This window comes from Terrapene carolina, unplaced genomic scaffold (genome assembly GCF_002925995.2).
Source record: "Terrapene carolina triunguis isolate 2854851 unplaced genomic scaffold, T_m_triunguis-2.0 Scaffold68, whole genome shotgun sequence".
Classification (NCBI taxonomy): Eukaryota; Metazoa; Chordata; order Testudines; family Emydidae; genus Terrapene; species Terrapene triunguis.
In genome coordinates this window covers 80,611,810-80,627,625 of record NW_020664419.1, presented here as the reverse complement: position 1 = coordinate 80,627,625, position 15,816 = coordinate 80,611,810, and the positions used below count along the sequence as shown (strand labels likewise).

Genomic DNA, 15,816 nt, shown 5'->3' with positions numbered 1-15,816 from the left:
TGTCTCGTGATACTTGAGAGACTGTTTAACATCCTCACTCTGGTCTTCACAGATCAATCACTTATGATTACACTCGTATCCACCATTTTCTTGTCAGTACTAAATTCAATCCTTTTGTTGCTTACATTCCAAACACTTTTGCAATGCTATCCCATGAATAAGGGGGTTACCTACTCCAAAACTGCCTTTTGTAAAAACAAATTCTAGAAAGTAGCTTACAGGAGAATTATTTTCACAACTAATTCTAGAAGGGAATATAACCAATCTACTTGTGGATTTTAAACAGCCAAGTGCCCCATGTTAATCAAAATAATTGAAATATTAGATATGCAAATAAGCCTAAATCAACTCAGCAGCTGCACTCAGTAAGAATAATAATCTACTCAAAAGTATTGTTTAATGTTTAGAATTCCCATTCTCTTGGCATACAGAAGCATATTAATAGGAATCAGGATGGGTTATAGAATATAATATTTTCTGCATTCTTTTTTGATGATGATGGGCAATCACTCATTACCAAGTATGATCATCTTCCATGGGAGTTATGGGTCCTCAGGTGGCTAATAAGGCCAATCCTTGAACCACAAGTTCTATTGCAATGAGGGCAGATGTTTTTGGGCTCAGCAGGAGGCTGTTGAGCATGACTGGAAGTCAGTCTCTCCTTTCTTCTGCACCTCTTGTCCTCTTCAGCTCGTCGGCGAGCAAGTTCAAATGCAGGGGACCATCACGTAGGACTTCTCTCCATTTTAAGCGATAGATTTATTTTTACATTCATGTTCATCACGTAGTGATTATACTGCAAAAGGCATTACCTGTAACAATATCAGATTCCATTTCCCTATGAAAAAGACAGTGAACACAGTTTACTTCTCATCTTAACTTTATGAAAGCATCCATTTTCCAAAATTAGTCTTGAAACTGTGGAGGTCTCATCTGAAATTTTGTACACAGAAGTGGGAAAACAAACTAATGGGTCAAACATGCGTTCCCAGCTTTGTGAAGGATGCTATGCGATTACAGACCATGGTAGTGACTATGTAGTTAGGGTTTAGGGACCTCTCCTGCAAGGTGTTGAACACTAAATGTACTTTAAAGGGTAACCAGGAAGCCCTTGTTCCTGTTCAAACACCAGAATAAAGGGAGAGTTGGTGTGGTTTTACTGCCTCTAATAGAGCCATGCCCTCTCAGGATACTGCTAAATTATCCCTGCCAGAGATTTAATTCTGGGCCTTTAAACAATTTTTGCCATTTCAGTAGAAAGAAAAGCAGTGCAGTATAAAGGAGAGATTTTATGGAGAAATGCCTCGTGACCAATAGGATGAACCGGAGAAGGGGTGTGTGGCCAATATGAGACTGACAGGTTCTATATCTGTAATACAGCACTATGAGGTAAAGAAATGTTTGTGGTTACTACTGGAAGCGTGGATGAGAGTAATGGTTGTGATTAGGGGGGTTTCAAATGGCTAAATATATTAACATTAGTTCAGGATCAGAGTTAAGGTTGTCTGAAGAATCTTAATATGGCTGCACTTACAGCAACTTTTGTAATGAAGGAGGGCAAGCGTGACTAAGTGGTAAATCTTTCTTGTTTTAAAGATGCAGTTGCAAATTTTAGATGTGTATGGCTCCCAACTGCACCCTCCTTCCCAATTTTAGAAAGATGCACCACCCAGATAGATCCCAAGATTACATGACAGGGAGAGGTAACCAACAGCTGCTTAGAGAAAAGGTACTCTTGCTGCTGCTATAACTTCAAAAGACTCATAGGTAACAAGACTCAAGATGGGTGAGCACTTGTATCTCCTGAAGAATCTATAGTACTTATGGGACACAGAAAGAGCCTTCCCCTCCCAGCAGGATGAACATTTTGAGGATGTTAGCAGTATAGGTGTTCCCTCCCCATCCCTACTATCCTTTGGCATTATGAGTCTTTGAAATAGCAGGTGCCAGAGTCTCTTGCCTTTTTTTCAGGCAACCACTGTTACCATAACTGCAGGGGAATGAGGCCAATTATATAGAATTCTACCGAGGATATGCTTCTACCTGCCACTAGGAAGAATATGGCTAGTATATAGCTTGGTTTATTAAAAAAAAAAAAAAAACCACACAAACAGGTCAGGGGGCAAAATGTTCACTTTCAGAAGTAACATTTTAGTGAAACCGTTTCCGTTTTTTGTAATTCTAATTGTATTTTAAATTAAGTGACATTTACAATTATAGCATATTTTTCCTAGAAATATACTACATAAGAACAGCCATATTGGGTCAGACCAGTGGTCCATCTAGCCCAGTATCCTGTCTTCCAGCAGTGGCCGATGTCAGGTTCCCCAGAGGGAATGAACAGAACAGGTAATCATCACGTGATCCATCTCCTGTCACCCATTTCCAGCTTCTGGCTTATGTACTGCTATACATAAGACTGAATGGTAGGTGTACCAACTAATTGGTCTAGATTAGACCATAGAACTCTTCACCATAAATTTTGAAAGGTCACATTATGGAAGTACCACTTGTGGTTCTAGAGTTAAAACTGAGTTTTGCATACAAAGCAGGGATATTCAACCACTTTGTTACACATGAAGAACTGAGGGGTTAAGGTGAGAGACTTCTCACTGAGGACAGTAAAGGACCTTTCAGGAAAGCGAGGGAAGGAAATTTTTAGAAGATTAAACTTTTACAACTTTTTTTAAATTAACATTAAATTCTTATTTTTAGACAAGGAAAGGCTAAGAAGATATTTTACACTTACTTTCAATAAAATCCTTGGATGTGAAAAGATGCTAAATGCAATTCACAAATAAATTATAGAGGTAGGCAAATCACAAAAGAATAATCCTGCTATGTTCAACACTTCCAATAAGAGTTAATGCATCTAGGCAGAAAAGGCTGGCAAAGTCATCTCCATTGCTTTCCTCAGAGAGGAACTCAAATGTGTGTTCTCTGGAGGGCTATTTTACACCAAGAATTAGTAATAGGGTTCTACAGTTTTCCACCTTTAGCACACCTATTCAAATCTAATCCAGGTTATTACATATTTGCCAGCCACAGTCCAGTTCAGCTGACAGGAGGCCATACAGGCAGTACTTACCCACACACACCAGTCTAGCAGGAATCTAAAGAAGCCAAGGATTAAATCGGCCTGGAGGCTGAGCTATCCTCACTTTCCAGGTCACAGTACATTGGTAGAGGAACCTTGCATCATCATTACCCAAACTGTACTTGTTCACTGGACAATCAGAGGGCTTCAATATCCAGTACTGTCACTTCAGCACTTTTCACAAGATGGAATAGAATTCTTAAACATTGGGACCGTTTTGTTTTTGTTTTTTTAAATGCCCTAGTACACTTTTTGGCCCTCAATAAATAACTTGTTCTCCATAAGACTACCCCACCCTAAGCCTCTGTATGACTAAAAGGTTGGGTTAAAGGAGTAAAGAGTTATTAGTCTCAATTACTGACTCAGTAATTCAAGTACCAAAAAACCTGCAGCTATTTCTATATCCTTGAGCTCTATAATCTAACATTTTTAACATGACTAAGTTAATTATAAACATTTTCTTAAATGGCATAAAAAAACAAATCCTCAAATCTGTAGATAGTGCCTGTCAAATCCATGATGAATGCCAGAATTCACACTGCCAGGCAGGTCCCATCCAAAGCAAAAAACAATATTCATATGCCAAGGCCAGACAGCCCTCATTTTCTGGGCATTTCCTGAAGGGACACTGCACAAGCAGTGAATTACTCTATTTACTTTCAGCAACCAATTTGAACTTTTATCTAGAATTTGGTTCAAAACTTACTGCTGACCAACATAATGAAAAGCTTTCTTAGTTTAACCACAAAACAAAGTAGTTTCACATTTTGCAACAAATCAGTCTGATGCTTTTGCAGTAATAAACTGTATAAGCTACTCTGGAGTTTTTTTACTGTAAAAATACATTTTAAGGTTAAGTAGTGAACAAGGTGTCTCACTTAAGTTATTCATATATACCATACAGAGAAGGAACTACTATCATCTATAGTATTAACCATGTGCCAAGCCACTATTATTTCCTGGGGCATTAAAAATTAGCACCTACCATGAAGGGCAAATAAGAAATGTAATCTCAACCAAAAACAAAAAATCATTGCCACAGTTTGTGACTAATACACCTACCTCTCTGCTCCAGCTTTAAGATGCAGAAGTGACATGCTGTTGAGCCAGGATTCAAATACCCTCTCAGACTTGCTCTAGTAGTGGCTAAGGGGAGGACACATACATGAAGTACCATGGACAGGGTATAGGAAAGTAAGAGGGTTACCTTCCTACCACTTCTGTGCATTTCATTTTGGATTTGAAATGTTCCATTTCTGAAAGCTGCTGGAATGACGGTTCTACAAACTGAAGTCTTCTAGCAACAGATCAGATGCAACAACGGTAATACAGATTTCTCTATACCACACAAGTGTGTTTCAGCCTTCACTTCAAGAAATACCTCTAAGGAAGAGAGCGTATTTTTAGTCTGTCTCCATTCAATAAGCGGGTTCTTCTATGCTAAAGCTACCAATCCATTTCACACACGCTAGGGCGTGTCATTCATTTCATATAGGCCCGTCACTAGACAACACAACTTCCAAACCTCTACTGAAACAAGCAGATTCATACTCACAAACTATGACCAGCTTGGTGTGGAGTACCCACAATCCCGTATCTTCCTCACACAATTCAGTGAAAGAACAGTCTTACAGAACAATGCCACCAACGGATCATACCAGAGCTATTGGTCTTTGCCCTGAGTACTTCCCCAGAGGCAATAAAAGGAGAAAAGCATATACTGAAACTGTTCCCAGACTTTTCCAAAGTGGTAGGGTAAAGGGATACAGGTTGGATGTGAAGGCAGATTTACAGTGAATTGGTTAAAGGGGCAATTAATATCTTTGAGAAGTGGGTCAATTTTGGAGGAAAAATTTTGGTTCTCATAGTAAGGAATAGTTAGACCATGGGCTGGTCATTTTCAGCATAAATAAGAATTAAGTGAGAAGCTTTTTAAGAGAAAACCTCTATGTAAAATCTGAAATTCTACTAATGACACTAATTCCAAAAAAACAAGCAAAAAAATATTCACTTTAGCAAAATAAAATGAAGAACTAACAAAATGCAAGCAAGTCTGATTTAAATTTTAAGGTTAATTTAAATAAAAATGATTTAAATAAAAACATTCTATACAACCTTAGTTACAATATTCAAGTCACATCATCTCTCACTTTTGGTATTTTTGGATTCAAGTCTCAGAAGTACAAGTCTAGATGTCTTAACATCCACGATATATCCTTGACAAAAATCATCGGCAGCCTTTTTCTAAGATGGACAGCCTGAGGAAAAAATCTACACTTCCCACATTAGTAATTATAGTATAATATTTCCAAGGGAAATAAGGGGTAAGTAATTTACAAAGTCTACATGAACAGAGACAAAGACAAAGGCTGATAAATGCACAAGTAGAAGACTTTAAAGTAGCTAAAGTCCTACCATAGGGAAATAAGCTCATCATTCTTCAGATGGAAGGACTGTTTTGTATTACTCAAATGTTGCTACTGTGGCTGACTGGGTGAAGTTTACAGGCTCCAAGAACAGCATCACATAGTCCTACACTTCAATAATAATGGTGGTTTTATAAGACCTCAAGGGGAGGTGGAGAATGGAAGTTAGAATCCTCCAGGTTACAACAAAACAAGACATAGCTATTTGTGTCTAAACAAGTCTAGATTTAAAAAAAAATGGACTAGATATAAGAAAGGCGAATTTTAGTGTGGCCTTGTCATTCATTTCTGTCTTGTGACAAAAGAGAAGAGCAACATTTTAGGAAGGCTATTTTAAACTTGGATCAAGATTACAACACCGCTATACAGTCACATACTCATAAGTGCCGAATGAGGGAATCTTGCACTTAATACACCTCTACCCCGATATAACGCTGTCCTCGGGAGCCAAAAAAAATCTTACCGCATTATGGGTGAAACCATGTTATATAGAATTTGCGTGGATCCGCCGGAGTGCGCAGCCCCGCGCGCCCCCCCCTCCCCGGAGCACTGCTTTACAGCGTTATATCTGAATTCATGTTATATCGGGTCATGTTATATAGGGGTAGAGGTGTACTTATGCACCACTACGGTAACAGAAGCAGGTAAAACTTACAAGGATTGCAGGATGCTTTAGCAGCTTCCCTGTACACCTGTGGGAAACCCAGAAAAGCATGATAGTCTTATGCAAGATTCACTCAAAACTGCAAAAGTTGAAGGACAATGGGGATTTCTGTGATCACACACCAAATGTCAGCCTCTGGTTCCGCTATGCCAGGAAATACAAATGTGTTAATACACAAGGTCAAAGAAATTGGGAGCACTTTCAAGGAAATACATTTAGCGGAAAGGAGTGCATCACTGCTTGGAATAAACACTTATAGACATCTTAGAAAGATTTGAAAGATTCTGGAGACCACCACATTCAGGACATTGCCATGGATTTAAAGGTTATGGGAGGGAGGATCATATGAGAACTGGAAAACGGAAGAAAACCTAAAAGTTACCTGAACTATTAGGGGACAAAAATTCCTATGCAAGTGGTTTTCTTGTACATCTCTACCCTGATATAACGCGACCCGATATAACACTAATTCAGATATAACGCAGTAAGGCAGCACTCCGGGGGGGGGGGGCTTGGCACTCCAGCGCATCAAACCAAGTTCGATATAACGCGGTTTCACCTATAATGCTGTAAGATTTTTTGGCTCCCGAGGACAGCGTTCTATCGAGGTAGAGGTGTATTAAGTCATCTTTTATAAGAAGCATCAGCGATGGCAGCATTCTAGGAAAGTGCCAAAAAGCAAAGCATTAAATCAAAAATCTTTTACAATCTAAAAACAGTAACCAGTTCACTACCCATCATCACCCCAACTGTCTAGCTACACCTGATTGGGTCTATATGGGTAGGTAAAATTTTTGAGTCCTTTCTTGCAGGACAAAAACTCAGAGTTAACACCCTGAGCAAGTTATCTGTTAGTCTATGAACACACAAATGTATACTGCAAAAAACCTTAGTCTGAAAAGAAAGTTAACGGCAAACATACTGGCTCAGCCATCTGCCTACTTAAAGGCTGGATCCTTGAGTCATTTTCTACTTAGTATAAAACAGTTCTTCCATTTTTACTGCCCTCATAGAGCTGACAAATTCCTTCAGATAGAAAAAATATACTAACCAAAACACATGACATGCAAAAGGCTGGCTTAATAAGGTCAAGAGAAGAACAGCTAGAAAGACTGAGAATGTAAGCATAAGTCTAAAATCAAAGGCTTAGACACTAAGAAAGCCCCAAAATATTTCTACTGGTGCTAAATTAGACTGAGGGGAAAAAGCACCTCTGAAATAGAGTACGTAACAAAATTAGTTGTCTCAATGCACATGCACTTCCTTCCCCCTCCCTCCATGCTGCTATACTCCGGCAACCTTCTGGTCTTCAGCAGTATCTGACCCCACTATAAACAAACAATGAACTGGTGCTGTCAAATGCTAATCCAATTTTCAGTGAAGTTATCTTCCACCATCCTCCCAGTCAAGACATTTTAAGTACAGTGGAAACTATATTAACTGATCACTCAAGGACTGATAAAAAGTTGGGTCTTTTAATAAAAACAACTAACACAGAAAGCTGAAAGGAAGCCCATAAAGCCAAATTACACTTGATTCCAAAACTTATTTTATTGTTTGCAAGTCACTTAATTTACCAACATTTAGATTTAAGTATTTTATAAAAATAAAATACAAATATTGCATTAAGAGGGTTTTTTGTTTGTTTGTTTTTTAAGTGTATAACAGGTTACACTGAGTTAAGGAAAATGCAGAAATCTCTGAAAAGACTATACACAGTGTGCACTTTACATACAGCAAAGTCAAAAGTAGTTGAGCTGTTTTCCCCAAAAATGTACTGTTGTATTTGGAATCAATTCTAGACTGTCGCTGAACATAGAAAGATGTTCTCTTAAAACTAGCATTTTAGTGTTATCTGGGAATATATCTCTGGGTGCTCATCGAGGGCAGGTGGTCTGCATGAAGTTTCACTGTGCTATATATTTATATAAACAGTAATACCTAGTTTCAGAGTAGCAGCCGTGTTAGTCTGTAACAAATAAATTTGTTAGTCTCTAAGGTGCCACAAGTACTCCTGTTCTTTTTAGTAATACCTAGAGGCCTCAGATCAGATTTAGGGTCCCAGTGCGCTAGCCACAGTGCAAACAGATAGGAGGACAGGCCTGCCATAGGGCATAGTTAGCTGACTTCAAGTCATGCAGTTTTTAATTGACAAATCTTTAAAAATCTTAATGTCAGTAATCCTTTTGTTATAGTTGTGAGCTGTTCACCTATGATAGTTCTAGTATTAATTCCTACTCAGCAACCACCCATATAGGAAGGAAGGTAGCTGTAAGCTACCTTTTTTTCCCCCTCCAAACTTCTGCAGATTATTGTAAATGCTGATGGTTGCTTGAATTTCCAAACTTTTGTCTTTCGTATTTTAAAAGAATAACGTTTAAACTACACAAAAAGATTGAGCTAGAATTGGTGTGCCATAGTAAACTGTATAATTCTCCACCATTTAATTTCCAGAGACTTCCAATTTGCTGTCCTGGAGCCAGTTTGCTACTAATGATGAAGCTATACATATAAAAAGTTTCAATTTAATATATGCTTTGCCAGATGACTGCTGAAAATTTCTTTACTGCTGCTTTCAAGGACAAAAATGAGCTGTCATTTGAAAACAAGTTTTCTCCATTATAAATGCCCTGATCCTTATGTTTTATCAAAAGCTAGAAGGAAAGTTCCAACTTAAAGGGAGGACATGAACAGAAAACTTACAAAATGACATACTTTAGAGAAAAACAGTTGGATGGATCCACAACAGCAGTGAGACTGAGTCACTAGCCAAGTTGGAGGTGTTTTATTAGGCTTATTTCTTATTTACACTAAGGCCTCTTTACATAATTCTGGTGGTATAAAGGAACCTTAGTGTAAATGAGATTCAGGCTCATAATATTAATACAATAGGAAAAACATGTAAACAGATCTGAACTACAAGGTAAACTGACCTATGACAATTTTGACCCATAGTTTTCTTACTAGTTTAGGGACTACCAGAAGACTCTATGGCAGAATGAATAGATGGTGAAAGCTAAGGCCAGGTTGACACTACAGACCTATGAGCTTCTCCCATCAACATAGCTATCACCTCTTCTAGAGGTGGATTAACTACGCAGATGGGATCTCTCCCATCGTCACAGTAGCTATGTACATGAAGACAAGCCTTCAGTCTACATTTTATTCCAAGAAACAGGAGATAAACAAATGGAGGGAGAGGGAGGTTTCTACTTGCTAATACATTTGAAAGCCTAGGGTAACTTCTACTTATCATAATGAAGTTTCAAATCTTTTACTGTAGCACTGCCCGTCAATTCGTCCCTTTTTATTTGTTGCACTGAACAAACAGAAAAACAGACCTTTAAGTACACTTTACTGACATTCACTTGTTACTGCTGAATTCCCTCCCAACCTCATTTTGTTGTTGTTCTAAATTGTACTGCAAACCAGAAATCTTGAGTGACAGCCACAACACACTTCCATTTTTTACCCCAAGCATTTCCTTACACCAAACCCCCACCCGCCTGGAACTTTCTAATGCAAATAATTTAAGGTACCTCTATTTCGACACACTACCCTTTTGCATTCCAGTCCTCGAATTTTGTTAAATATTTTGTAAAGCAGAGCAGCTCTCCAAACGCAAGGGGATAAAAAACTGATGAACCTTCTCATGCAGCAGTCACTGTTTTACCCTACCGAAAGTTAAATCACTGCTTTCCTTTTATGATTACCAGTTTAATACAGACGAGTTTAGAGTATTCTTACACTGAGAAGTTAAATTGCCACTTATATCACTCCCTCTAACAAACATTAGTAAACAAATTATATCTTCGGCTACTGAAGACCTAACAAGATTACAGTAAGATGGCCTGTAGCCTAAAGTGTGCAGAACCAACAACTAGGAATAAAGTACTTTTTGGATGCCCACTAAATTACTTGCTCGTTTCCAATGCTATCACAAGATGACCACAACTTTTTGGTCATTACTGTAATGTTGCTTGTATTATGTTCAGGATTTGATAAATTTACTCACCAGTTTTCTACTTGCCACTCTCTGGCAAGTGAGGCAGTTAGCCACCAATTTCTTTGCAGACTTACGCATCAACACGTAATCTTCAGTTTTAAAAATAATCGCATTTCTAGCACTTAGTTGCAAAGTAAACCTAAGTATCAATCAAATGCATGTAGTGCTGTTTTCATGAATCTGGACAGTCAACCTGAAACTCTACAGGTGTAAATGTTTAAGGCCCAGATATTCCTAGGAATTTCACTGGAGTGGGAGAAGCGATATATTACCCTTCCTCACACCCACCAAAAAATTTCACCACAATAAAATAGTGGAGCCTCTTTATAGCCAGTAGTTTAGCCTATGGCTGGAGCCATCTTCCCACTGTGTCTCCCCCCACGTGGAGAGGTATAGCAGCAGTCCATGCTCAAAATCCTTTTTATGCAGCAGCACATGGGAAACCCTCACAAGAGTACCCCAAATTGTGCACTCCCTCCTGCACAGATCCTGACACAAGGCCCACCACATTACTGAGGGAACAGGATTTCTCCAAGTGTGACCTGTCTCCATTCACCTCAGTAATGTTTACTCAAGTTTCTGCATCCATCTACATTTTACCACTCTAAGCTCTAAAATTGTTTCAGACATAACAGCCCCCTTTCCACCGCCACCTCAACCCCAATTCCCAGTTTGAGTCCTGATAGCAAGTAGGTTAAGTCTTCTGCCTTGTGATCTAATGATTGGTTTGTCAAATGTTTATATACTTAACAGATTATGGAAGTAACTCTAAGACCGTGGTTCCCAAACTGGGGTTCGTGAACCCCTGGGGGTTCACGAAATGTTACAGGGGGTTCTCGGGAAAAAATTCCCTAAGGGCAGACAGAGCTGTCCCTAGGGACCCTGGGCAGCACAGGGCCAGCAATCCGGAGCCCCTGGACTTCCAAGAGCTAAGCAGATCAAAGCAAGCATATCTATCAAGATTCCTTATAAGAAATGGAAAGGAAGGTGGGTATTTTTTGCTGTTTTTAAAATTAAATAGGCAGCTAGTATTGTTTTTAAAATTATTATGAAGAACAAGTTTAAGCTTTGTTGTAACGTGCATTGTTTGCCCGGACTACTCAAGACCTGAATGCTTGTGTAGGAGGAACTCTTTGAGTTGACTTCTTAAATACCTTCATGATGTTTCAAATCTGATACTCCTTGATGAAACATTGGAGTCTTGTCTTATAACAGGCTTATTCGAAGTGATACAAGCTACGAAAGTGAGATCTTGGAAGAGTGTTGCTGTTTTCATAATGTAATAAAAATACTGTAATGATAAATAATAATTAAAAATAAATAGTGTGTAATAAGCATGTCATAAAAACAAATTTTATATTTCCAAGATCACTGCTTTTATAATTTATACTCAGGTAAAGGAGAAAATCCCTGGAAATCTTCATTTTTAGGAGGGGGTTCATGAGACTTGATATTTTAGTGAAAGGGGTTCACAGGTTGTTAAAGTTTGGGAACCACTGTTCTAAGATGACATCTAGAAACAAAAAACTGTGTCTACATCTTATGGATTGTGCAGGAGATGGAAAGAAGTGTCATTCTCCAGCTTCTGAATTCCTGTATAAATTTGGATACAAGCTTCCTAACCTTGCTAGGTCACACACATACTATTTTGTAATTCCAGAATATTTCAAGCCTTCTCCATTATAAGATGCATCTGTATGGTTAGAAAGTACTTACGGGCTTAGTTTGGGTGAAGAAAGTCTGTGAGAAATTATATAGTGCATTTTAGTTACAATGTTCCCAGAACACCAGAACGATCTCTAATAATGGAATTTCATTCTTCTGCCATTTACAAATCACTAGATAATTTCTCTCTCAAAGCTGGACAGGAGGTCAGTCCACTAACTAACATGAGGATGACCAGAGTTCCAAACAGAGTGAGAAGTCAAGCCTGTGATTGTAAATGTTCACTGCATTACTAGAAACATAATTTTTAATTATTTGATACTTGAAGTAGCTTCAAACCACTGCATCAACTATGCAAAAATACATATGATGTGGGGCCTGGACAATTTTTGCTTTAAGGTTGCTTATTTTGAACTAGGGAAATATCTTACAAAATAACTAATTTGTAATGGAAGTTTCTGGTTCAGTAAATATCTGTAGAAACTGTGTGCATTATCTGGTTTTGCTACCTTTGAGACAAATAGTTTACCCTGGAATGATGCAGTTTTATTTACAGAAAAGCTTTTATTCAATCCACTATCTACAACCAATGTTGTCCTTTCATTTTGCCTGGAATAAGAACCTTCGTAAGAGTGCCTCAAATCTTGCACTCCCTCCTGCACAGCAGAACCACACAGATCCTGATAGAAGGCCCAACACACTGCTGAGGAAACAGAAGACCTGAGCTGTATTCCTAGCTCCAACGATGTCGGACGTGTGACCTCGGGCAAATCATTTACTTCTATGCCTTGGTTTCCCCATTGGTCAGACAAGGATACTACTACTTTCCTTTATAAAGCACTTTGACATCTACGGATGAAAATATTTAAGAACTGAGTATTATTTCTGTAACCTACTGCAGAGATTCCCAAACTGTGGTCAAAGGAACAGTAGCACTTCACAGAGATGAGCAGTCCTATACCCCAGACTCTTCTTGTCATTTCCAGCTGAGAGAAAAAGGACAGATAGCAAAGAAGGAGATATATTGAACTGAATAGCAAAGACAGTGTCATTAACAGTCTCAAAAAAGAACACTGCATATTAAAGACTGCTAAAAATATATGAATACTTTCCTAATATTACTTTACAAAGAAAGCAATTGCAGAAGTTGTCACAGGGATGTTATGCAATTGCAAGTGGGCTGAAAGGTGGTCCATATAGTCTATTAAGATGTTGTTCACCCTTGTGAAAGTCTGAGAACCCCTGATACAGTGGCCTTGCCAACCAATTATGTTTGGTTGCACCATATGGCAAGGTACAGTCTTGTAAGGTGAGGCAGGTCTATAAATGATGGATTTGGTTACCTAAGGCCTAAAATACATTTTATAATCAGACAATTTGAAGTTCTGTGTTTACACAATGTCATCCATTTGAAATGATCAGCTCCAAATTAAAAAAACTAGAGCCCTAAGCCTGACAAACACCTACATCATTTTCTGTAACAAAAAACTAAGCTAGCCACAAATACATCTCCTAAAAACTTTTAATGAGAACTTAAAAGGAAAACATGCAAATTAGAACCAGAGTGCATTTTATAGTCAGCACCCCTTACCATACAAAAACAATCCTCTCCTAGCATGAACTTTCCTTGCCATTCAGCCAAGTCTGACTGCCAAACGTTTCTAAACCCATACATGTGTTAGTCTTGTTTATGGAATGGAAAGAGTCTATTAGAGGATCATAAAAACCCTGAGGTGTAATACACTTAACTTCTAGACTGTGCACTACTACTATTTTCTTTTATTAGTGATGCTACTGAGAAACTAAAAGTATGCTTGAGATGTATATTTGGAGTATTCATAGGCCACCTGAACTCCATCCAACCTCTCAGGTACATTGCTTGTTCGCTCTTCTCTTCCTTTTCATAGCCTGAATTTCCAGATACAAAGGAGGGAGGGGAAAAGAATTTGATTCTTCCACAGATTTGCCTTTCAGTATTACTGTTTATCTTTTAGTCAATGCCTGTGATCATGCTCACGTAAGTGTGATGTCAAAATATCTGTTCACTGAAATCCAGATATTTTAAAACTAAAATAGAATATAACACAGGCAGTATTGCAGATAAGCACGGGTAAGCTAGAAATAAGTACAGAGACAGTAAACATGCTATATGCTAACATAACCTTCGCAACTTTTTGGTAAAATTAAGCCAACCTTTTTCAGGACTTGCACATCCGAAGAAGTGGGTTGTAGCCCACGAAAGCTTATGCTCTAATAAATTTGTTAGTCTCTAAGGTGCCACAAGTACTCCTGTTCTTTTAACATCCAGCTTAAAAAGTAAAATGTAACATATACCCTACATAGCATTCATCTCCCTCCTAATAACTCCGCATTTAATATTGTCCCAAGCACACAGGCCAAAACCATATGAATCCTCTGAGCTGTAGCAGTGAAGTCTTCTAGGATGACTATCCAGCAGACATCTCCTTTTACTGTGTACATGAAATCACCACCAGCTCACACTGAAACTGGCAGGTAGAGCATATGGCAATCCGTTGAACACGATGTGAGCCCATAGCCTTGTCATTTCCTTCTCCTAACTCACCCTATAAAAAGGTTTCTAGGACTGAGCATGTTTTAGAAGCCCTGGAAAGTTAAATGCTGATTTGCTAAGAGACAAATCTGAGAAGGTTAAATGAACTGTCCAAAATAATAGGAAAAAAGAGGCGGCTGCCATTTACCATCTGTCTCCCACAAAAGTGAGAATCAGAACAAATGGAGCCCAGTTTTGGAGAGGGGGAGGAGAAAGAAAGGAAATTTCCACCAAGCCATAGGAGAATCACACTGAAATAGATAACCCAAACCAGTGCGGCCTCCCCCGGAGACAGGAGGGGTGGGGTGAGACCCTCCCGGGCACAGCCCCCTCCTCTCCCACGTCCCACTCCGGCAGCCCCTCGGTGCCGAGCACGGCCCCGGGCTCTCCCTCCCACCCCCTCTCCCCTCCCCGCGAGGAGACGGAAAACGGGCAGCCCCTGGGCGCCCCTCGCGCCCGCCCGGGCAGGGGCGTCCCCGCTCCCCCTAGACAGCGGGGTCCCGCCGCTCCCGGGGGCCAGGTTGAGGCCTGCGCGGTCCCTGCGAAGCCTCCGCTCTCTCGTAGCCCGGCTCCCCCAGCCCCTGCTCGCACACTCACCCGCCTTCCTCGTCCCTCCCAGCCCGCAGTCTCTCCTGCTTCACGGCGGCCGGCTGGCTGGCGGCGGGGGCAGCAGCGCTGTCGGGCGGGACCTCTAGTAGCGCCGGGCCTGGCGGGAGGGGGCGGAGCAGCTCCTCCGACGACCTTTATGTGAGAGACGGGTAATCTCCGGGCTCCGTGCGCTCCGCCGCCAGGCCGGCCACCATCTTACATTAGGGAGACTGCCCTAGACGCCGCCGCCAACGCGCGTGCGCACCAGCCGTCGGGGGCGGGGTGGAGGAGACGTGCCGCCCGGGAGGCGGCCGCCCGGGGCACGACGGGACTTGTAGTCTGGTTTGGCAGGAAACGGAGGCGGCTGGGGGAGCGGATGAGTGGCGATGGGCTGCGTTAATCTGCCCCTGCCAGCTGCGGATCTGGGGCTGTCCGCTAGTTTCTGTCTGTCTGAGGCCGCGGCATCACCCCGCCTCCTCCCCGGCATCCCCTTCCCCACTGCGACCCCTCTACCCTGCATAGCCATGTGTCTACTTTGCCCTGTCACCTTCTCCTGCACCATGCTGCCCTGCCACCGTCTGCTCCGTGCTGCACTCATCCAAGTTCCTTCCAGCCTTACCCGTCACTTTAACCTGCCATGGACTTCGACTCGCTCCATTTCCCATCCTTGCCCCTCCCCACAACCTGCCATGGGCTTTAACCTGCTCCACTTTCCAGCCTCACCCCCACTCTAACCTGCCATGGCCACGGTTTGCACCAAACCTGAAAACTGGGTGACCTAACCACACTTATTTAGAG

General features: G+C 40.6%; 1 protein-coding gene across 9 annotated transcripts in view; it reads right to left on the bottom strand.

The window, feature by feature from the left end:
• The window catches only part of CNOT4 (CCR4-NOT transcription complex subunit 4), a 140,683-nt gene extending 125,457 nt beyond the window's left edge, over nt 1-15,226 (bottom strand). For all 9 annotated transcript variants that reach the window (XM_029910861.1, XM_024208165.3, XM_024208170.3 and 6 more), the window contains exon 1: nt 15,028-15,226. The gene's annotated coding sequence lies outside the window, so the exon portion shown is untranslated. The remainder of the gene's footprint in view (nt 1-15,027) is intronic.
• Nucleotides 15,227-15,816: the final 590 nt, after the last annotated feature.